General features: G+C 44.1%; 1 protein-coding gene, 1 long non-coding RNA gene and 1 other non-coding gene across 11 annotated transcripts in view; 2 read left to right on the top strand and 1 right to left on the bottom strand.

The window, feature by feature from the left end:
* The window catches only part of Ccdc171 (coiled-coil domain containing 171), a 340,735-nt gene extending 334,692 nt beyond the window's left edge, over positions 1-6,043 (bottom strand). For 2 of the 9 annotated variants that reach the window (NM_001355378.1, NM_001355549.1), the window contains exon 1: positions 5,682-5,907. The gene's annotated coding sequence lies outside the window, so the exon portion shown is untranslated. Of the gene's footprint in view, positions 1-5,681 lie in introns of all 9 variants that reach the window. The other 7 variants (NM_001369173.1, NM_001369172.1, XM_006537990.4 and 4 more) reach the window with 5 other exon arrangements.
* Gm25899 lies at positions 3,684-3,824 on the top strand. The gene has a single exon (XR_003955546.1). It is a non-coding gene; the product is annotated as a U4 spliceosomal RNA (small nuclear RNA).
* A 14,119-nt stretch (positions 6,044-20,162) lies between the features above and the next one.
* On the top strand, positions 20,163-23,172 carry Gm42308. Its single transcript, XR_881385.2, has 2 exons — positions 20,163-20,694; positions 23,045-23,172. It is a non-coding gene; the product is annotated as a predicted gene, 42308 (long non-coding RNA).
* Positions 23,173-24,001: the final 829 nt, after the last annotated feature.

Genomic DNA, 24,001 nt, shown 5'->3' with positions numbered 1-24,001 from the left:
AGACAAGAGAACAGCAGTGGAATGTGTTCTCAGACCACCTCTGTGCCTTGACTTAAGGCTCTTGGTTTGCTTTTCATTGATTTTGCTTCTGTTTTTGTTTTCAGTTTGAGGAGACTGGGTTGGTTGGATGGTTGGTTGATTTTGTCGTGTTTGTTTTGAGACAGGTTCTCACTGGGTAGCCCTAGTTAGTCTAAAACTCAATATGTAGACCATGCTGGCATTGAACTCAGAGATCTGACTGCCTCTGTGCACTAGGATTAAAAGCATAAGCCACCAGCCTCGCTGGGTGTTTGATTTGTTTTGTTTTTGAGACACAGTATGGTGAAGCTCAGGTTGGCCTGGAATTTGCTAGGCAATCAAGACTGGTCTGCAACTCCTGATCCTCCTACCCCCACCTCCCAAGTGCTGGCTTTCAGGTGGGAGTCACCGCGATTGGCTTCTTTTTCTATAGCATAATTTCCTTATTAATGTAAATAGAGAAGTCTGTAAAATGAACACAAGTAGTTAGAGAATCCAAGCAACCCTGAATAACACTTAGCAAAACACCATCAGGCGAGAGAGTCACAGAGAAGCAGTGGGGATCTTTAGAGAACAAAGGGTGCATCTGACAGAGCCCAGGGGAGGAAGCCGATATTTACTGCAGGCCTTCTGAGAACAGAAGAACAAAGTGGAGAGCTTTGCCCATTCTAACAGTGGGCACTTGAAATGAATGCACATCGTAAAACAGTCATGAAAGAGCAGGCTCAGCCCAATGACCTCTCAGAGTGGTCCTGTTCAGGTCCTTCCTGCACTGAAGAGAAACTTCTGTGTCTGCAATCTAAGCAGAGCAGAGCAGAGCAGAGCAGGGTAGGAGGGAAGGAGGAAGAAGTGAAGATGTTCCAACCAAACTGAGGAGGAAACAGCCAGAAAGATCTCAAAAGCAAGCCCCCATAGCATTAGTATACAGAAAAAAAAAAAAAGCTGTATAAAATTGTTTTATGAACTTATAGAAGTTTACCGGAGCCCTGCCTCACTCTCAAGTTGTAGATCTACCTATCTCCCATAAAAATAAGCAAAAGAGGGCTGGAGAGATGGCTCAGTGGTTAAGAATACTGACTGTTCTTCCAGAGGTCTTGAGTTCAATTCCCAGTGGCCACATGGTGGCTCACAACTATCTGCAATGGGATCTGATGCCCTCTTCTGGTATGGTTGAAAACAGCTAGAGTGTACTTACATAAATAAAATAAATAAATCTTAAAATTAAAAAAAAAAAAAAAAAGCAAAAGAGCCAGGCAGTTCGGGTGACACGCCTTTAATCCTAACACTTGGGAGGTGGGGACAGGCAGAGTTCGAAGCCAACCTGTTCTACAGAATGAGTTCCAGGACAGCTACACAGAGAAACTTATCTTTAAAAACATAAATAAAAAAATAAAATAATAAAACAAAACAATAATAATTTTTAAAACACAAGTAAATAAATTAATAAATAAATAAGCAAGCAAGAAAGCAAGCAAAAAAAAGGAGTGTGGTCACAGAGTAAAGAAATAAACAATACCCTATGTATGTATGAAAGATATATCCACAAGATTGATGAAATTTCAAAATAACCTAAAAACATCAGGAAAAGGCAAGGGGTACAGGGGTGCATACCTTTAGTGCTAGCTCTCAGGAGACAGCAGGCAAAAGCAAGCAGATCTCTAAGTTCAAATCCTGCATGGTATACAGAGAGTTCCAGGACAGCCAGGGCTATACAGAGGGATCTTGACTTGGGGGGAAAGGAGGCAGAGGAAAGAAGGGAAACTCATCAAAGTGCCAGATATGGTGGCATATACCTTTAGTTCCAGAATGTGGATGCAGAGACAGGCGAATTTCTGGGGATCTTTGTGAGCTCTAGACCATCCTGGCCTACCCTGGCTAGAAATACACAGTGAAAACCTGTCAAGGAAGGAAGGAAAGGAAAGAGAAAGAAAGAGAGGGAGGGAGAGAGGGAGGGAGGGAGGGAGGGAAGAAGAAAAGATAAGATAAAGACAAAAAGGATAAGGCTGATGGGTGGCTCAGGTTTTAATCCCAGCACCTGAAAGGCAGAGATGAATGGATCCCCGTGAATTTTAGGCCAACCTAGTCTACACAGTTCGTTCCAGGCCACCCAGAGCTACATAGTGAGACACTGTCTCCAAAGACAAAAAAATAAAAATAAAAATTTAAATGGTACAGTGACAAGAATTAGAAAGAACTAGAAATTTAAAAAAAACCTCATTTGAGTCATGAAAATTAAATTGAGGGGAGCATAAAAGCTAATGGGACAAAGTGCCCAAAGGAGAAATAAAGAACAGGGGAAATGGGTTCTGGAAGGATGGCTCAATGGTTAAGAGCACAGGCTGTTCTTACAAAGGACTCCAGGTCAGGTTCCAGCAAGCACAGCATAGCGCACAACCACCTGACACTCCAGCCTCTGGGCTAAGCCCCAGGGAACATGCACATACTCCACACACATACTCCACACAAATGTACATGCAAACGCAGTTAAAAAGAAAAAATACATCGTGTGACAAAGTATTAAACTTCAAGGTGAAGGAAGCAAAAGGCCTCAAAAGGATGTAACAAATTATGGAAGATGGGTGAAGAATAGCCAAGGGCTGGAGAGACATCTCAGTTAAGAGCATGAAGTTCAGGGATGGCGAGATGGCTCAGCAGATAAGAGCACTGACTGCTCTTCCAAAGGTCCTGAGTTCAAATCCCAGCAACCACATGGTGGCTCACAACCACCCATAATGAGATCTGACTCCCTCTTCTGGAGTGTCTGAGGACAGCTACAGTGTAGTTACATTGAATAAATGAAGTTCTCATTCTCGGATGCAAGTTTGACTTCCAGCATCCATGGCAGTTCACAACTGCCTGTAACTTCAGCTCTAGAGGACCTTACACTCTCACATACACAATAACACAAACATACCCATAACTTTAATGATAACAAATAATTAATAATAATGATAAAACAGGTTTTCTTTTTAAGAATAACCAAGTAGAGGGCTTACAGGACAGCTCATCAGATAAAGGTGATTGCTATGCAAGCCTACTGATGTGTGTTCTAGCCCTAGAACCCAACTCCACAAAGCTGACATCTGATCTACATATGCACTCAGTAGCAGAGGCTTGCTCACCACCATATATGTACATACACTCACACATAATAAGTAAAATTATATTTTTTTAAAAAAAAGAGGAGGCTGGAGAGATGGTTCAGCCATTAAGAGGTACTGGCTGCTTCCAGAGAAACCTGTTTAATTCCCAGCACCCACATGGCAGCTTACAACCATCTAGCTGTAAATCCAGTTCCAGAGATCAAAAGCCCTCTTCTGGCCTATGAGGGTACTGCACTGCATACACATGGTGTACAGACATACATGTAGGCAAAACACTCATGTACACAGAATAAAAATGAATATGAAAGAAAGGAAGAATAATCATTTAGAAATAAAGTGAAAGAAAAAGAGGAAGAAAAAAAAGAAGAGAGAAGAAGAGAAGAGAAGAGAAGAGAAGAGAAGAGAAGAGAAGAAGCAGTTAGGGATAATACAAGTCCCTGAATAGGGAAATATCCAAGTTCTTTTCCCAGAACCATAAAAAAGACAGACAACTCAAGCAAGGTAAAAAATAAATAAATAAATAATTAAATAATTAAACCACACTTGAAGAAAACTTTCCTTAGCTTTGCGAATTGGCTGTATTGTAGTCCATGAGGTTTATCCGAGGCGCAATTATTGCTAATTGAAAACTTTTCCCAATACCCTGCCATGATGACTTGAAATAAAGTCGGCATTGGCAATTTTTGACAGTCTCTACTGAGACTGAATAAAAAGGAAAAAAAAGGAAAAAAAAAAACTTTCCTTAAAGAACAAATTTTACCCCACATTTTGCAAAAGCAAAGTGGGTGCATCACCCCAGCCTTTTCCGACTCATTGGCCATCTTAGCACGAGTTTTCCTACCCTTCAAGCCCTCTTCTGTCCCTTCGCCGCATGCTCACCTCTCAGTCACACAGCTCAGAGAGAAAGGGGCTGGATGAAGAGTCAGGGCCCAGTATGGAACACTTACTATGTGCCACACACGCAACTAACTACGCATGCTTGATCCCACCATCCATCCCTTAATCTCCAGAGACTATTTGCCCATTTCACAGACGGGAAAACTGGGTTTCCCAGAGATTGAATGATTTGTACCAAGATACTCACTACAAGAATTAAAAGTCATACTCACATCTTGATGACTTCTAATGATTCTGTACCAAGAAAACATGCTTATCTGGAACCGCCTATGCCTCTCTGGGCGCACAGCCTAGCTTCTCCTGCCCACCCCCACCCCACCCCCGCCCCTTTAAACTGATGAACACCAACTCACCAACAAGCATCAGGTTTCATCAACTATTTAAGTCAGCCCCTCGACCCTTTCCGCTCTTGTTTAAAGATGAAAGGAATGCAACCTGTGTCACAGCACTTCCACTACCTTCTCAGTTTGGGTGTCTAACCAAATGCTATTTTTTTTTTTCTTTACTCATCGAGAGGAAAGGGCTTGATTCCCTAACACTAAATCCACTTTTTTTTTTTTTTTTTTTTTGTCTATGCAGCTTTGCATTCATTAGTCGTGACACCTGTGTGGGACTATCAGCAGTTACACGGTTCATTTGGCAAGGGGGCACTTCAGAGCTGAGTGCAGCTCAAATAGCAGAACACTTTTGTGCCCATGATTCTTGTTCAGTCTCAACCACCTTTCATCCCATCTCTGAAAAAAGAAGAGAGGTGAAGGAGATGTGTGATTCTGTCCATAAAACACGCCTAAGACAAAGAAACTCAAACAAACAAAAAGTAAACGGAGCCTGAAAGACTAAGCCCACTCTGCTTATTTGACATAAAGAACCTAAGGTCCAGGCGACAGGTGATTTGCCTGTCACAGCTAATAAATGGCTGAGCCAGGATTTACACACAAGCTCCAAGCTAAAACAGCCGCCTTCACTTTCCCTAGAATCCCGCTGCACTGCCTGCATTCCTCTGCCTTTAACTGGAAAGGATTGCATTTCCGGCTCTATCACAGTTTGGTCGTTACTAAGCACTGATAAATACAAATAACAAAACGGTAGTTTCATTTCTCCAATACTAGGAAAAGTATAAAACATCAACGTGCAAAATCTTAGAAGCTGTTTGATATCGTCTCTAAGTTATGTATTTGATTAATATGAATATCGTAAATGATTAAAAAGTCAAAGGGGGGGGGGTGTGTGCTTGTACGCAAAATTCAGCTTTAAACTCACAGCTGACTTTTCTAAGTCCCAAGGTGGGTGGTAGGCAGAAGTTGCATAACTCATTGTTTTGCTTATCAAACGTTTGTAGGGTGCCTAAAGTGTGGTAGGCATTTAAATAAAATGAAGGTAAAACACGAAAAAAAAAAAAGTGATCCTTGGGTACTGATCCCAAAGAGCTCCGAGGACTCTAGTCCCCACCGGTCCTCGGAGTACAGCGAAGATGCTCGGCTTCCTCAAGGTGGGCGGAGAGCCCTGGCCATTGAGCTGGAGGCTGGAGGCTGGAGGCTGAGCTGGAGGCGTGTCAGCACCAGCTAGCAGCCCTCAGCCGGGTCCTCTCTGCAAGCCCAGTCTCCTCTCAGCACCTCCCGGTCCCGGGCGCCAGTCACCATTGCACCCACAGCCCGCAGTTACCTCGGACTCGCGTGGTCCAGCCTGCACACCCACGACCCCCAGGCAGCTTCAGGTCTCGGGGTGAGTGGGAGGTCAGGCAACTCTCAGGAGAAAGAGTGACAACTGGGGAAAGCCGATGGACTCTAGGGCCAGGATGGAGAAAGTCTACGAGGTGAAGTTTACAACGGCCACTTCCGGGGGCCCGGAACACGCGACGAGGCTCTGGGCAGCCGCGACTTTCTCCGCCTCCCTGGCCCCGCCCCGGCAGGCCCGCCCCTCGCCTCCGCGTCCCCAGCGTCCCGCCCGCCGCCCGAGCCCCAGCTCCAGGATACGCGCGTACTCAGAGAACGCGGGCTCGCGCTGGAAGAGAAGCGCCGGCCCGCAACCGCGCGCGCTCCCGCGGCAGGCGGGGTATATTGCGCATGCGCCAGGGGTGGGGTACGCGTGCGCAAAGCACACGGGTGGCTCGGGGCCGCGTTCCACCCCATGCGCGCTCCAGCGCCGGCATGCTGTGCCTTCTCCTTGTTTCAGAACTCCCGCAACCGAGTGGCGTGCACATTTCCAGCCTCGGAAAAGGGCAGCAGCCTGTTCCTGCTCTGTAAACGTCTTCTTAGCTGGCTCTCGGCCCGAGAAACCCGCTAGGACCGCGGCCGATGCCAGGGTCCCCAGGGAGAGTGCCTGGGCTTCGGCACAGGTGGCAGACTCTCAGCGCCCTCCTCCTGCAGTCTCCTCCTCCCATCGATTTCTTTTGTATTTTGGCTTGGGTGGATAGAATGTAGGTCGGTGCTCTGATGCTGCTGAGCGTCTTTGATTACAAATAATGCAGAACCGGATTCATTGGCAAATAAGGCCTTGGAGCCTCGCCTTGAGCTCCATCTCTGCTAGATTTCAGCCCCTCCCCCTCCTCGCCCACAATTTATAAAGAGCTTTGGTTCGCCCTGTAGCCGCTTCAGAGGATTGGAAAAGCAAATCCTCTTTTGTTCCTTGGCTTTTGAAAGCCTATTCCCTAAAGAACAATGCGAAATGGCAGGATTTTGATGAAAGGTTTTTATCCCTGCCGCCACTACCTTCTTTCCACAAGTGTTCATACAAAATGAGCCTTTTATGCTAAACTTGTCCGGGGTTGGTTGTAATCAGCCTGAACCAGGTGTTGGGGTTCTCGCCTGCTCTCGCTCTGGAAAGTTAACAGTCCTAAGAGCAAATAGATTAAAACTTTGGTTCTTGCACTGCTGAGAAACTTTAATTGGTTTGAGGTCAGTTGTTTGGTTTTTAAAAGGTTTTCCTTGCTTCTTAAGGCTTTAGCCAGAAGAGATAACTGCTTCGAAAACAAACTGAAGGAAACAAAAGTAGCCCTCTCTACTTAGGAATCAAATGGAGAATTACAATAAATAAGATTACATTCACCACCACCATGGGTTTCTCTGTGTGGCCTGACAGTCCTGGAAGATGAGAGTTTTTTTTTAAATTGTATACGGCTTAGTTTTGTTATTTGAAAGATTTTTGTTTGGAGGGAAGTGATTTTGTTGTTGTTTTGCTTTCTTGGTTTTGTCTGGGTGGGGTTTTTTAATTCCCTATGTAGCCCAATCAGGCCCCAAATTCTGGATCCCCTGCCATAGCCTCCGGAACACTGGGGTTACAAATCATGGGCCACACACACACATCAGCTCATCGTGTTTTAGGAACATCACAGAAGGGAGTGTTACATTGCAAACATAACTGATCTATTACATTGTACACTTTTTAAAGAAAAGCTGCTTGACATGAATCCTTACAAAGTTCATTTACTCTGTCTTTAGCATGCGTAGAGTACAGCACATGTGCCCAGCATGGAGCTAGGTAATAAAAATACCAGCTATAAAGTACAAATGCCACAGGGATCAGAGAAAAGATCTGCTCGTCAACCTTGAGTACAGGGAAGCGATTTGTGGAGCATGTAAAGTCTAGTGTAAGAAAGTAGAGTAATAGATTCACCAAAGTAACAACGAATTGGGACAGGAAAAAAAAAGCATGAGACTTTTGACAAAATAGAAACTTTGGGTGCAGGGGAGAAAAATATGAAAGATCTGCTAGAGAAATATGCTCAGCTCAGATCACAGAGAGCCTTTCAGGTCATATTAGCAACAAGGCTAATGAAAATTATAGTAATTACACAATAAATCCGATCACCTCGGAGTCCTTAGAGGGTTTCTCTTTTTCCCTGGTGGTTACAGGTTCGTTTTCCTTGGTCCCCTGTTTGGGTAAAGGCTATCTATAGTGAGACGCTCTCTAACCCACTTCTGGTTGTCTTTCCTGGTCACCTCAGCCCCCTCCTTTCTCCCAGCCCATCGGAGAGACAAGTAGATCCAACCCCACCACTCCCTCAAAGAAGCTTACAACCTCAATAAAGACATCATCACCAAATCCAAGACCCCTTGGTTTTCTGAGCCGCCTCAGATTTCTCTCCCACATTTATGAGGATCAATAAATACTTTCTCAGGCCCGGCGTGGTGGCACACGCCTTTAATCCCAGCACTCGGGAGGCAGAGGCAGGCGGATTTCTGAGTTCGAGGCCAGCCTGGTCTACAAAGTGAGTTCCAGGACAGCCAGGGCTATGCAGAGAAACCCTGTCTCAAGAAACCAAAAAATAAATAAATAAATAAATAAATAAATACTTTCTCGCCTCTCACCATCTTACTGCCAGTAAAGTGCCCTCAGCCTTCACTTGGTACCTGACAAGCTTATTTGGCCCTGTGGAAGTGAATGCTAAGATCCTGAACTTTGATTGTTTATATCTGAGTTTGAATTTTTAGTTCTTATTTCAACAGTTCTGCTTTACTGCCCCACAGTGTTGTGCTGTGGTAATAGTGGTGGTCCTGAGGTTTGTTTCTGTCCCTGTTTTAGGCAGGGTCTTGCTACACAGCCCGAGCTGGCCTGGTGATCATCGTGCCTTAGCATCCCAGTGCCTGGCTTACAGGCTTGTGCCACAATGCCATTCTTAGCTGGTAGTATTGACATCAAAATATCTAAAACTTAACTTTCTCAGTTTATCATGAATTGCCCAAACTACTCCTCTGCCTGTTCATAAAGCTTAAACTCTCAGGCAAAAACAAAAAAACAAACAGGAAAAAAAAAAGACATACAGAATTATCTTTTTTTCTTTTTCTTCAAGATCTCAGATCCTACATTCAAAAATTCTGTCTTCCTCTCTGCCTTCTGTCTTCTCTCTGTGCCTGCTGCTGAAAGCTGGGTCTGGTGCCTGTTTCTTCCTACCCAAACACTTGTAATCAGTCATTCATTCCCTTGTCCTGTGCACTTAGCAATTAACACTCAGGGCATTTTTAAATTGACAACTATAAGATTTAAGGATGGAAAAATAGGGAAAAAATCAAAAGGAGGCCTAGAGGCACATGCATGGTTCTGCCCTGTCAAGCAGATTTCCCTGTGTGAGCCCCAGGGCTAAGCCCCGTTCACTCCCCGTGACCCCTCTGTAACCTCGGGCACCAGGTGCTTCGTTAGGATGGTGTTTGGTATCAGGTCTTAGAAAGGAAAAGCTTTGGCATAATTGTTGCTCTGGGTGGCTCTGGCTCTTTGTTCCCTCCATATGCTCTAACAGAAATTTCCTTTATGAAGCATAGCTCTTGACTGTGTAGCTGTCTTGATTAATTCTGGCTGTCACCACGTTGCTTACAGGATAACACTCAAACTTCTCCTGTGTCAATCAAAGGCCATTTATCAGCTTCCAGCAATAAATGTTGCCTTTCCAGCAATGCTTCCTCCAGGTCTACAGTAGAGCTTCCTTCTCATTCATACTGGCAATAGAAAACATGCAACTGGGGATAGCCATGAAGAGATGTACGCATAGGCTTAGATGAAGTCTTAACACACACAGTTTAATATGAAGGTTTTAAATATAGGTAACATTATAAACCATATGCAATGTGCCTAGCTATATGCTAAGCAACTCCACATTTACTCCAATTTTCTTTCCTTTTTTATTTTTTCATGTTGTTTTGAGACAGGATCTCTCTATGGAGCCCTGGCTGTCCTGACTCACTATGTAGCCCAGGCTGGCCTCGAACTCACAGAGCTACACCTGCCTCTGCCTGCTGAGTGCTGTGGTTAAGATTAAAGGCCTGTGTCTCCACACATGACTTATTCCACTCTTTGAACAGTGCTGTGGCGTCTTAACTGAGACATGTCCTCTCTAGGGTTTCATACGCACTTGGTCCTCAGGTGATAGCACTGTTTGGGGATGCTTAGAAGGTGAGGCCTTGCTGAAGGAAGTGCCCCACTGTGGGAGGGCTTTGAGTGCTTCAAGCCTGCCCTTCCAATCTGCTTTGCACTTGCAGTTGAGGATGTGAACTCCTTCCACCATGCCTACCACATATTGCCAAGTAATCTCCTTTCATAAGCTTCCCTTAGCCGAGTATTTTTTTCCCAGCCACTGATACGTAACTCCTACAAATGCAATATATCTTTACCATTTGTTTTGGTAGTAGCTAGTGATTTTTTTGTTTGTTTGTTTTTTGAGACAGGGTTTCTCTGTGTAGCCCTGGCTGTCCTGGAGCTCACTTTGTAGACCAGGCTGGCCTCGAACTCAGAAATCTGCCTGCCTCTGCCTCCCGAGTGCTGGAATTAAAGGCATACGCCGCCACACCTAGCGTAGCTAGTGATTTTTAAAATGGTTTTACAGAAAACCAAGTTAAGTCTTTAGTATCCCAAAATATAAAAAGAACACTTAAAACTCAATAGTAAGAAAGTTTGGGGGCTGGAGAGATGGCTCAGTGGTTAAGAGCACTGACTGCTCTTCCAGAGGTCCTGAGTTCAATTCCCAGCAACCACATGGTGGCTCACAACCATCTGTAATGGGGTCTAATGCCCTTTCTGTGTGTCTAAAGACAACTACCATGTAGTTATACACATCATAATAATAATAACAGAAGATCCTCCTTTTTAAAAAAAGAAAGAAAGTTTGGGCAGGGTAATGGTATCACACACCTTTAATTCCACATTCAGGAGGCAGGGGCAGGTGGATCTCTGTGAGTTCAAGGCCTGCATGATCTACAGAGTGAGTTCTAGGACAGATAAAAGTACATAAAGAAACCCTGTCTCGAAAACTCAAAAATTAAAAAATAAATAAAATCTGAAGAAAAGATTTAAAGCTGGAACTAAATAAGCTGGAGATACTGCTCAGTGGCTATGACCACATTCTGCCCTTGCGGAGGACCTGGGATGCAGTTCCCAGCATCCACATGGCAGCTCACAAACATCTGTAATTACAGATCCAAATGTGGCGCCCTCTTCTGGCCTCCACAGGCATGTGGTATAAATATATAAAAAGATCAAGCTGGAGAGATGGCTCAGTGGTTAAGAGCGCTGGCTGCCTCTTCCAGAGGTCCTGAGTTCAATTCCCAGCAACCACATGGTGGCTCACAGCCATCTATAGTGAAATCTTTTTCTAGCATGCAGGTATACATGCAGATACTCATACATTAAATTAAAAATTTATTTAATGTGTGTGTGATAAAAATATTTTTGAAACAAAGATTTTATTGAAGATCTCACCTAAGAATATATACAGAAACAATTATATGAAAAGGCATTCTACAGAGAACTGGAGAGCTGGCTCAGCAGTTAAGAGCACTAACTGCTTTTCCAAAAGGTCCTGAGTTTAATTCCCAGCAATCACATGGTGACTCACAACCATCTGTAACAGGATCCAATGACCTCCTCTGGAGTGTCTGAAGACAGTTACAGTGTACTCACATACATGAAATAAACAATCTTTAAAAAAAAAAAAAAAAAGACATTCTGCACTCTGTGTCAGATGAGAGGATAATCAGTACACACCTATCAGGATAACAGAAATCTGGAACACTGCCAACCCAGCACTTGGGAGGCAGAGGCAAATGGATCTCTCAAGTTCCAGGACAGCCAAGGCTACATTATGAGACCCTGTTTCAAAAAGAGAAAGAAAGAAAGAAAGAAAGAAAGAAAGAAAGAAAGAAAGAGAGAGAGAGAGAGAGAGAAAGGAGAGGAGAGGAGAGGAGAGGAGAGGAGAGGAGAGGAGAGGAGAGGAGAGGAGAGGAGAGGAGAGGAGAGGAGAGGAAAAAGAAAGAAAGAAAGAAAGAAAGAAAGAAAGAAAGAAAGAAAGAAAGAAAGAAAGAAAGAGAGAAAGAGTCACTCCTGGTAGGAAACAAGATGCTACAGCTACTTTGAAAGACACTTTATCCATTTTTTTTTATTTTGTTTGTTTTATAAAACTCAACATACCCTTATTATGTAATCTAGCAATCATGGGCTTTGGGAAACATATTCACACAGACTCCTGCACACAAATGTTCCTAGTAGCTCCTTTCAAAACACAAAACTTGGATGATGCAACTAAGATACCCTTTCCAGGGTGAGTGGAAAGGTCAACTGGTGGTATTTAAATAAAAAAGAAATGAACTTTTAAACCAAGGAAAGAGCAAGGCATGGTGCCATGAGCCTATTGTCCCAGCACTCCAGAGGTTGCAGCAGAAGAATGACAAGTTGAAGGCCAACCTAGGTTACAAAGTGAGTTTCAGTCCATCCCTGGCTATGTGACAAGAGCAGATCTCAAAGATCGAGAGAATGAGAAATGGAGGAAACGTACCCTACAGGAAACTGCCTTACTGTGATCACAACCTGCTGCTATGTCCTACCGTTCTAGTTGTTTCTCTGGCTTTTAGGGCTTTCCTAATATTACTCAGCTCAAACTTGAAAACCATAGGAATCAGGAGCTCTAATTTTCTTTCTTTCTTTTTTTTTTTAAGATTTATTATATTTATATGACGTATGTATACTGTAGCTGTCTTCAGACACACCAGAAGAGGGCATCACATCCCACTACAGATGGTTGTGAGCCACCAAGTGGTTGCTGGGAATTGAACTCAGGACCTCTAAAAAAGCAGTCAGTGGTCTTAACCACTGAGCCATCTCTCCAGCCTTGGCTCAATTTTTCTATTTGAGAAACTCACTGCGACAGTCTTTGTTAAAGCAGCAAAAGTAAGGCATTTACATTCGTTTGATCAACCGTCTTTGTGATGAGGTTTTGAGAATTTTGAGAAGTATTTGATGGCTTATTGTAATTACTTATACAGACCACATTGCCTCCCAGGAAGGATGTACCTGCCTGGAATAGTATGAGAATGTCTATTTCCTGCTACTTTAGCCAGCACTAGATGTTTTATGATTCTAACAATTACAGTTTGTGTGTGTGTGTGTGTGTGTGTGTGTGTGTGTGTGTGTGTGTGTGTGATCTAGTCATTACAGCTTCTCCAGCAATTTTCTGCTATAACGATCTGAAAAGTATGCAGATATGGTCCCACTCCACATGTCTTTCCTCTTCCAGAGCTCGCTGCAAACTTTCTGGTTAAGTCTCAAATGGATAAAAAAATTCTCCAGGAAGAAAAATTGTCTGCCATGGAAAGACTTTTTCTGGTGCTCAGACGGCAGATTTCCCAAAGAACAAAGGAAACAGTGGTGCTAACAGAGCCGCCCTCAGCAGTGAGGAAAAGTTGGGAGCCATGTAAGTCCACAGTGGACTGCTTTCAGCCATGTTTGTTTCCGACCTTAGGAAACGTCACATTTCGGTGTATGTCTTTTGAGGTTTGGATGAGAATGGCCCCTGTAAGCTCGTATGCTTGAATACTTGGTTCCCAGTTGGTGGAACTCTTTGGGAAGGACTAGGAAATATGGCCTTGTTAGAGAGGGTATGTCACTGGGGATGGGTTTTGATGTTTCAAAAGCCTTTGCCAAATCCAGTCTTTCAATCTCTCTCTCTCTCTCTCTCTCTCTCTCTCTCTGTGTGTGTGTGTGTCTGTGTCTCTGTGTGTGTTTGTGTATGTATGTATGTATGTATGTATGTATGTATATCTCTCTCTCTCTTTCTCTCTCTGCCTACATGTCAGGATGTAGCTCTTAGCTACTGCTCTAGCACCCACCTGCATGCTGCCATGTTCCACACCACGATGATAATGGACTAAACATCTGAAACTATAAGCAACACCCCCTCCCCACCCCAGTTAAATGTTTTCATTCATCGAGTTACCATGGTCATGGTGCCTCTTCACAACAACTGAACAATTACTAATACTGTGGATAAAGTACTTTCTGGACAAGTATGAGGAATGAGGTTCAGATCCCCATAGCCCATATTAAAGCAAGCAAATGTAACAGCAGGAGGAGCCAGAGACAGAAAAACCTCTGGAAGCTTGTGAGCCTACGAGCTCAGTGTGTGCAGCAGTGAGAAGAGGCGGTCTCAAACAAGGTGGGAGGTGAGGCCCTCCACACATGTGTAGAATACACTTATGCTCACACACATGTACACACACAAAGCTTAATGAGAGAGATGTTGGCATGAGCTGTGGTGTCTTCAAAGGTCTTCAGCCAGTGAAATGGCCCAACCAGTAAAGACTCTTGCATCCAAGCCTGAGGACCTGTTCAGTCGTCAGAACACGCATGATAGGAGTGAAGAACCAGCTCCTCTAAGAATTCCTGTTCTCACATGTGGGGAGGGGCATACGCATGTGCACACACCCGTGTGCAGAAACACGTTCTTTTTAAATAATTTAGTATTAATGGAGTTCTGTAATCTTATCAATGAGAAAGACTTGATGGGCTGATTTAAGTTTTAAATTCCTTATGTTCAGTCGGCTTATCTGTAAGTTACTATGTGTTTTTCCTTGTTTTCATTTTATGTGTTTGGGTGTTTTTCCTCCATGTCTGTCTGTGCACCATGTTCATGCACTGCCCATGGAAGCCAGAAGAGGATGTCAGATCCCCTGAGCCTGGAGTTCCAAATGCTTGTGAGCTGCCGTGTGCGTGCTGGAAACTGAACCCAGGTCCCCTGGACCCGTAGCCAGTGCTCCTAACTGCCGAGTCATCTCTGCAGCCCCTAATTTGCTATTTGAAAAATTGGAATTTGTATTTCTCTTTCTGCAACCAAATGAGTTACTCGCTCTAGACTTTTGGTATACTTATAAATCATTTGGCAAGATTTTTTTTTTAAAGAGTTGAGAAACTGGGGGACTGATATTGCGATATAAAGTGAATACATAAATAAAACAGAGTTGAGAAACTAACAATCCTTACCATTAACTGCCATAGGTAACATTTACTATTTGTCAATGGGACCTAGAGATGAAGTCAAGGCTCTCACATATGCTAAGTTCATCTTCTATCTGGAATATACTTTAGACTCTTTTGTAAGTATCTCTTGCCTTCGAAAGAAATAGCCTACAGGCAACTCTTCTCAATTATCTCTCCCACATGTAAGCACCAAAGTGTAAATAATCCGATGGAACTTCCTTTCAATTTACTAAGATAGCCACACATTCAGCCAGACTTGATAAGGTCTTTTTTTTTTTTAAATAATTTATTTTTATTTTGTGTAGATTGGTTTTTTGCTTGCACGTATGTGTTTATGACAGTATTGAATCCCCTGGAACAAGAATAACAGACAGGGGGCTAGTGAGATGGCTCAGTGGGTAAGAGTACCCGACTGCTCTTCCGAAGGTCCGGAGTTCAAATCCCAGCAACCACATGGTGGCTCACAACCATCTGTAACAAGATCTGACGCCCTCTTCTGGAGTGTCTGAAGACAGCTACAGTGTACTTACATATAATGAATAAATAAATCTTAAAAAAAAAAAAAAAAAAAAGAGTAACAGACAGTTGTGAATTGCCACATGGGTGCTGGGAATTGAGCCCAAGGCCTCAAGAAGAGCATCTAGCGCTCTTAACCACTGAGCCAGCCCCCTGATTCGGCTTTTCTAACAGTCTCCAACTTTTAATTAATTTTTGTTTGTTTGTTTTGTTTTGTTTTTTGTTTTTCGAGACAGGGTTTCTCTGTGTAGCCCTGGCTGTCCTGGAACTCACTTTGTAGACCAGGCTGGCCTCGAACTCAAAAATCTGCCTGCCTCTGCCTCCCGAGTGCTGGGATTAAAGGCGTGCGCCACCACGCCTGGCTTTCTTTTCTTTCTTTCTTTCTTTCTTTCTTTTTTTTTCTTTTTTTTTTTTTTTTGAAACAGGGTTTCTCTGTATTGCCCTGGCCTTTTAATTAACTTAAAACTGTGGTGGGAACACATTTAGGAGAAAAATGAAAGTATATGTATCTTTCTATAGTCCTGAATTTCTATGCCGGTAATTAATTTAATATTGTTGTTATGAATCTATCCCTTTTGCCCTGATTTGCCAGTCTAGCACTGAATCTGAGGATTGTTTCTTTCTTTCTTTTCTCTCCTGGATGAGATGTTATTGTTCATCAGCAGAGGGCACTGGAGTGATGCTGCAGGACACAACAGCAGGAAGACTGAGCTCCAAGCCTCTGTGTGTGTGTGTGTGTGTGTGTGTGCGCGTGTGTGTGTGTGTGCGCGTGTGCGTGCGTGTGCGTGTGCATGTATATGCAGGCACATGTGCACATCCAAGGTGGAGGGAGGCTGATGTCTGTATTCCTCTACCACACTCCACCTTTTTTAGACCTTTTTTTTTTTAAGATTTATTTTATTTTTAATCATATCTAGATGGATGTGTGTGTGCCACGGATGTGTAGGTACCCACAGAGACCAAAAGGATCAGAACCCTTGGAGCTGCAGCTGCAGGCAGTTGTGAGTGGCCTGATATGGGTGCCAGGAATTGAACTTGGGTCCTTACAGATACACAATGCATGCTCTTAACTGCTGAGCCATCTCTCCAGCCCCATTCTTTTCTTTCTTTCTTTTTTTTTTTTTTTAAACAGGGTCTTACTATGTAGGTCTGGCTGTTCTGCAGCTCATTGTGTAGACCAGGCGGGTCTCTACCTGGCTCCCAAGTACCGGGATTAAAGGCATGTACACTACTCCTGGCCCTATTTTTATTCTGCAGCACAGGAAACTGACTCAAGAGGCCGAAGTGTGCCTTCAAGCTAACCTCCCACTCCTTGAGGCTGCTTTCTGCCAGATGCATTCATTTACATATGACCGACATTTCTATAGATTATTTCTGCCTGTTTCTTCTCTCCAGCTGTGGTGACCCACTTTTACAGTCACCTCCGATGAGTCTCATTACCACTGGCCAGGTGTATGGCTGTGTTAGTCATAGACATGTTCTCCATCAAGGAGACTCAGTCTCAGGTGTGGGGGTGCATAGCTCCTTTCTTCTTCCCTGGTTGTCTGAGTACTTAGTCCTGACCCTAGAGGAAGCAATTGTTCTTCTACACTAGCTATTTTTGAGTCACTCAGCATCCCCATAAACCTCCTTAGTATTTATCTTCCTCTAACTCAACTAATAATACTTCATAGTAAATTTCCTCTATTCAAAGGGGATGTACATCTAGGGTGGTAGTGTGTACCTACAAACTAGGACCAGGCTAGTGGATCTCCTGTGAGTTTCAGGCCAGCCTGGTTTATATAACAAGTTCCTCGCCAACCAGAGCTACATAGTGAGACTGTGCCTGAAAAAAAGGGGGATGGGGTGGGGTAAAATAATGTGGGCAAGTCTAGTCCTACTCCTGGAAGTCTAGATGCTTCTGGAAGCTAAAGCAAGGGGTTTGCCTGAGTCTAGGAGTTAGCTGAAGTTATCCTGAGCAACAGAGTGAGACATTGTCCAAAGGGGGGTTCCCCTAAGTGATCCCCGAATGCCATGCTGTAGAAATATACCTTTGTTCATGTACAAACAACTAGTACAAAGCTTTCTTTAAAAGGATTTTATTTCTTGGCTAAGTTGCCATGTGTTTGTCAATCAAGGACCATTGTAACACACCTCGTACAGTCATTAAGGTTTCAGTCTCCTCGCTGTTCATACACATTCCAGGGATAATTACTGAGTATAGCCTTACAAACCAATTTATTTTTAACTTCAAGAAAATTCTAGGGCTGGAGAGATGGCTTGTACTTAAGAGCATCCGTTGTTCTCCAAGAGAGCCCCAAATTTGGTTCCCAGCATCCACATGGTGGCTTACAACCATCTGTAACGAAACTCTTGTTTCAGGGAACGGCACCAGGTGCACATAGCCATGCAGGCAAAACACTCATGCAAATAAATAAGCCTAAAAATAAGAATTCTACTGTCTTCTATTCTGATAATGTTCTGAAGTGTTGCATGTTCCAGAGGCAATCACCAAGGAAAGCGGTCTGTGACTCTCTCTCACAGGAGAGGCTCACGCCAGTTACTTTAAATACTAATACTCCAGAAAAATCCCAGAATCCTGCTGCTTAGAATGACTTTTCCCTACTAAAGAGGTGCACTCAGCCTTAAATTACTGGAAAATCTTACTGATCAGAAACCACAAAATAAGGAGGAAGCAGGTCCTACCTACACCGGTTGGATCAAGACGTTGGGATGATGACCTCATACAGGGCTCATGAAACCAGATCTCTGTGCTTGGACCAGAGACCTGATGATTCGAGCTGTGTGCCTTTATTTCTTATTTTCCAAGGTATTTTCTTTCTGATTGGTTGCTTTAAATGGCTTTTGAACGAACTCTGATAGCCATAGGTCCATATTCACATCTATTCTACATAAGTATCTATTTTTCATAAGCCTTCTGCATTCTTTGTCCCTTGTCCGTAACTTGAGGCTAGAGAGATCAAGAGCCCTTGCTGTTTTTGCTGTTTTTCCAGTTCCACCCACAGGTCTGCTCACAGCTGTGTATAACTCCAGTTCTGGAGGAACTATTGTGTGACAAAACTTTTCCTGAGAAGATCTCTCTCTTTCTCTCTCTCTCTCTCTCTCTCTCTCTCTCTCTCTCTCTCTCACACACACACACACACACACACACACACACACACACGATAGGGAGCCCATGACAAAGTGAGATACCACCAAAGTCCAGCTTGGTGAACCAATGAGTCTTATCAGGGTTACAGGAATATGGGTGAGGGGTTGCTGACAGGAGCAGAAATGACTCAAAGACAGCTGCATCACCAAAGCTCAGCCCAGTATGGGATGACAGTTCACAAAAGCTGGGTGTCTGGAACACACTGCACAGCCTGAGGCCAGTGTCCTTTTGAAGTAACTCTGGTCTTAAAACTTTTCCAGGCAGCATTGGCTGGTTTCTGCTTCATCCAGGCTGGGCTGGTCTCAGAATCTTCTTGGCAGGTTGGCTTTTTTGAGTCTTTTTTTTTTTTTTTTCCCCGGCTTGTCTTGTCTGAGAGTGACTCTCAGCAGTATTTATGGCTGTGGGGTGGGGTGGGAAGGAGGGAAGATTCCAATATACATACTGGAGGAAAAAACTGCATTTGTTGTTGTTGTTCTTTTGTTTCTTTGAGACAAGGTTTCTCTGTGCAGCCCTGGCCATCCTGGAACTCACTCTGTAGACCAGGATGACCTCAAACAGAGAACTTTCTACCACCGTTTCCCAAGCACTGGGGTTAAAAGGCATATATCACCGTGCCGGCTTTGGCTTCAGTTTCTGTTTTGGTTTTGGTTTTTGATTTGGTTTGGTTTTTGTTTTTATAGGCAGGGTTTCTCTGTGTAGCCCTGGCTGTCCTGGAACTCACTCTGTAGACCAAGCTGGCCTCCAACTCAGTGATCCACCTGCTTCTGCCTCCTGAGTACTGGGATTAAAGGTGGGCACCACTACTACCTGGCTAAATATACTTTAAAAACAAAACCCAAAAACAAAAAAAGAATCAAACAGCCACCAGGGGTGGTGGCACATGCCTTTAATCCCAGCAGAGACGGGCAGATCTCTGAGTTCAAGACCAGTCTGGTCTACGGGGTGAGTTCCAGGACAACCAAGAATACACAGAGAAGCCCTACCTAGGAAAACTAAAACAAACAAACAAACAAACTATCAAATAGGCTAGACAATAAATGGGCTAATAAAGAGTCCTCAAAAGATGAAATACATATGTACACATGACAATAAACATAGGAAATATGTTTAACCTCACTGGGCGTCTTCTGTGATAAGCTTGATCATGCTATTGTTTGGAGGATTATAGACTCTGAGACTTTGGACTAGAAAAGCAGTTGAACATTTTAAGTGGGGCTTACTTGGCCCCTAGTAGGAGCATAGAGGACAGTGGTGTTGAGGCTTATGTGGCCCAGCTCAAGAGGTTTCAGAAGGGGAGACTTTTAGTATTCTAGCACTAATTAAAATTTAGTATTTTAGAAATTTAGGATGGCCTACCGGTCACTCGTGTGATATTTTGGCAAAGACTGTAGCTGTTTTTTTCCCTTTGTCCTAAAATTCTGTCTGAGGCTAAATTGAAGAGTTCTGAATGTATAATATTGGCAGAGATTTCAAGACAGTCTTGCATTGGCTGAGTTCCTTGGTTAGTAGTAGCTACGCTTATGCAGATCTATGATGGGAAGGAGGGAATGGGGCTAGGAGAAATACCAATGTCGAGCCAGCCGAGGAGAAAAGGAGTGCCTGGAAACCTAGTGCTGGAGCCAAGACCAGGGGCCGAGGAGATAAAGGTTAAAGAAAAGCCTGACACTAAGTGGAATAAAGGAGTGGTGACCTCAGGGCAAGACGGTGGTGTCCCGCTAGGCTTCCAGCTGGGGAAAGGAATTAAGGAAACCAGAAAGCACTGAAGGGAACCATCAGCCACAGACAGCTGGAGCAGATGTAATTGAAAGAAAATTGAAAGAAGGGAAGAGGTGTCTAAGTTCCAGCCCCAGCAAGCCAGAGAAGGAGGCAACTTCAGCCACGTGGTTCTAGCTTTAGCGACAAGGATACAGGAAAGGGGCCGTAGAATCTCCCTCCATGGCTAAGGGAAGCTGCTGGGGCCAGTCACGTGCCCTTTCATGGAGGCCCAGAGAGGCCATGGTGTGAAGCTGTGAAGGTGAAGCCTGGATTGCCTCGGAGACAAGCTATTGGAGATGCCAGACTCGGGGGGTACTGCCGGTACAGACTGGGTGTGGAGCCGGCCCAAGAGGGAGAAGTGTGATCTCCCACAGTCAACAAAGCTGGACGGAGTGAGATCTGAAGAGCCCTTTAACATCAGACATGGAGGTACACAACGCAGAGTTTGCCCAGCTGGCCTTCAGGCGTGCTTTGGTCCAGTATTCCCTCACTGTGCTCCATATCTTCCCCTTTGGAATGGTAATGTATATCCTGTGCCATTGTATGCGGGCAGTATGGGAACTGTACACGTACTTTCTGGGCTACTTTATTGGGTTCTGATGTCTACCACCCTTCCAACCTTTTTTCTACGCTAGTCCCTTCTAAACCCCAATACTAGGTAGGAAGGAAAGAACTAAAGGGGAAAGGAGGTATAGACCGCTTTAGGCTATTTCCTGCAGGCTAGGAGCATCAAGTTCTCTGGGGCAAGTCCAATTTTCATCATCAGAATATCTTCAGCCAGCTAACCACCAAAACAATCCAGCAATCCAGTAATCCAGAAATCCAGAAATCCAGCCATAGCAAAAATAACAGCAGCAGCAGCAACAGCAACACCAGAGAAGCCACCAGCAGCAAGGAGGGCAGCAGCTGCTACAGCCCCTCTTAGGGCTCTCAAATTTATACCCTCTCAAGAGTCCCCAGAATTCTAAACTATCTGAAGCTGGCAGAAATCACACCCGTCCTAGAGCACGAGACAATCATAGTCAGCTGCTGTAGACAATCTGAAGCAGCCCCATATCCCACACCTGGGATTAAAACAGAAACAGATTCACATAACACAACTGTGTTTTTAAAGGAATCAAACTTTTCACTACAGTGATCTGCTTTTTGATTTTTATTTTACAGGGGTTTACAGTTAAGAGATTGTCCTGAATCTCAGATGAGATTTTGGACTTTGAAACTATGTTGAAACTGTTATAGACTATGAGATTTTTGAAGTTGGACTGGATGCATTCTGCATTATGTTATGGCTATAAACCTATGGGAGCAAAGGAGTGGAATGTGGATTACCCCCATGTAAATAAGATTACCCCACCCCCCAAGAAGCTCTTAAAGAAGTGTTCAAAGTCCTTAGTCATCAGGGAAATGCAAATCAGAACAACTCTGAGGTTTCATCTTACACAGATCAGAATGGCCAAGATCGAAAACTCAAGAGATACCACGTGCTGGCAAGGATGTGGAGCAGAGGGAACACTCCTCCATTGCTGGTGGGAGTGCACACTTGTACAACCACTTTGGAAATCAATTTGGTGTTTTCTCAGAAAACTGGGAATAGATCTACCTCAAGATCCAGCTATACCACTGCTGAGCATATAACCAAAAGATGCTCTAACATCTCACAAAGACAATTGTTCAACTATGTTCATAGCAGCTTTATTCATAGTAGCCAGAAACTGGAAACAACCTAAATGTCCCTCAACTGAAGAATGGATAAAGAAAATGTGATATGCCGGGTGGTGGTGGCACATGCCTTTAATCCCAGCACTTGGGAGGCAGAGAATAAGGAGTAAGGATAAGGAGGTGGCCCAAGAATCAATGGGGGTGACCTTAGCTATGACTTACTACATTGGGGATATGGAACCTGAAGAGGCCACCTCCTGTATCCAGATAAGAACCCCAGTGAAGCGATAGGATGCCAACCCAAACTTTATTCCGTCTACAAGTAATGCAGACAAAAGGGAGGAAACAGAGACTGAGAGAATGGCCAACCAATAGCCAGTCCATAACACTATTAATGACACTCTGTTATGCTTGCAGATAGGAGCATGTTGTCCTCTGAGAGGCTCCACCCAGCACCTGACTCAGACATATATAAACACCCCAAGCCAAACAGTGGATGGAGCTAGGGGATTCTTATAGGAGGAAGGATTGTGGGTCTTGAAGGGGATAAGAACTCTACAAGATGACCAACAGAGTCAACTAACCTGGACCCTTGGGGCTCACAGAGTCTGAATCACCAACCAAAGAATATATGCATGGTGATCCTAGGCCTCCCCACATGTATGTGGCAGATGTGTAGCTTGGTCTTCATGTGGATCCCAAACAACTGGATTGGAATCTATCCCAAAAACTGTTGCCTGTATTGGGATATGTTCTTCTAGCTGGGATGCCTTGTGTGGCCTCATTGGGAGAAGTGCCTAACATCACAAAAATTTGGAATGTCAGGATGGAGCGATACCCAGGGGGCCCTCACCCACTCTGAGGAGAAGGAGATGAAGGGATGGGGGAAGGATTGTGGGAGGGGATGGTCAGGAGGGGGTAGGTGGCAGGCACTAAAGTAAATAAGTAAAAGATAGATAGTTGAATGGATAGATAGATAGATAGATAGATAGATAAGATTGGCCCCCATAGGATCATACATTCGAATGCTTAATAATCTCTGGAGTAAAAAATTTGATAGGATTAGAAGAATTAGGAGATGTGACCTTACTAGAGGAATAATGTCACTGGGGTGAGCTTTGAAGTTTCCAAAGCCTATGTCAGGCCCAGATGTTCTCTCTCTCTCCCTCTCTCTCCCTTGCTCCCCCACCCCACCCCCGCCTGATTGTAGGTCAGGATGAAGCTCTCAACTACTTCTACAGCACCATGCCTGCTGCTGCCATGCTCTCCCCCTGTGCTGATAATGGACCAAGCCTCTGAAATTCTAAGCTCCCAATTAAATGCTTTCTTTTATAAACATCACCTTGGTCATGGTGTCTCTTCCCAGAAACGGAACAGTGACTAAGATAGAGTCCTACTCTCGTTTATGTTGCTGTGATAAACACCCTAACAGTCTAACAAAGAGGGCTTTATTTGATTTAGACTCTGGGTTGTGGTCCTTTATTTTAGGTTTGTCAGGGCTTAAAGCATTCACTGTCAAGGGCAAAGAGAGAGTAAGTGTACGGGTCCCTGCCTGCTTCTCTTAGCGACCTTTCCTCTCTTACACTGTTCAGAGCCCCATGCCTGGGAAGGGAGCCGAGCACAAGCTGGGTCTTCCGACTGTTGATTGTTAAAACAACAGAGTTTCCCTCAGACATGCCTATCCACCAGCCTGATCTAAATAAGTCCTTACTAGCACCCTCTTCCTAGGAGAATGTAGGTTGTGTCCAGTTGATGGTTATAACTAAACATCACACTAGACGTCAGGAAAATGCCAATCAAAACGGCACTAAGATTCCACCTTGCCCCAGTCAGAATGTCAGTCGTTAAGGAAACAAATAAATGACTGCAGGTGGTGGCTGGCTTTTGTGTGAGCACAAGAAACTCAAAGGCTGCTAGTAAGAATGCAAACTAGTCTAGCCACTAGGGAAATTAGTGTGGCAAATTCTCCAAACAAACAAACAAACAACTAAAAAGTAAACTTTCCATAGGACTCCTGAGCCATCTGGAAAATGTGTGTTTATCCAAACGACTCCTAGCCACCCTATCACAGAGATAATTGCACATGAGCACTGAGTTTCTGTATGCACACCCTTCTCACCTGTGCACCAAAGCTGGGGGCTTATATACAAGATTCTGTTCAATGGGT

Source organism: Mus musculus, chromosome 4, assembly GCF_000001635.26.
Source record: "Mus musculus strain C57BL/6J chromosome 4, GRCm38.p6 C57BL/6J".
Classification (NCBI taxonomy): domain Eukaryota; kingdom Metazoa; phylum Chordata; class Mammalia; order Rodentia; family Muridae; genus Mus; species Mus musculus.
The sequence above is the reverse complement of the archived record's forward strand: the minus strand, read 5'-3'. Positions and strand labels throughout refer to the sequence as shown.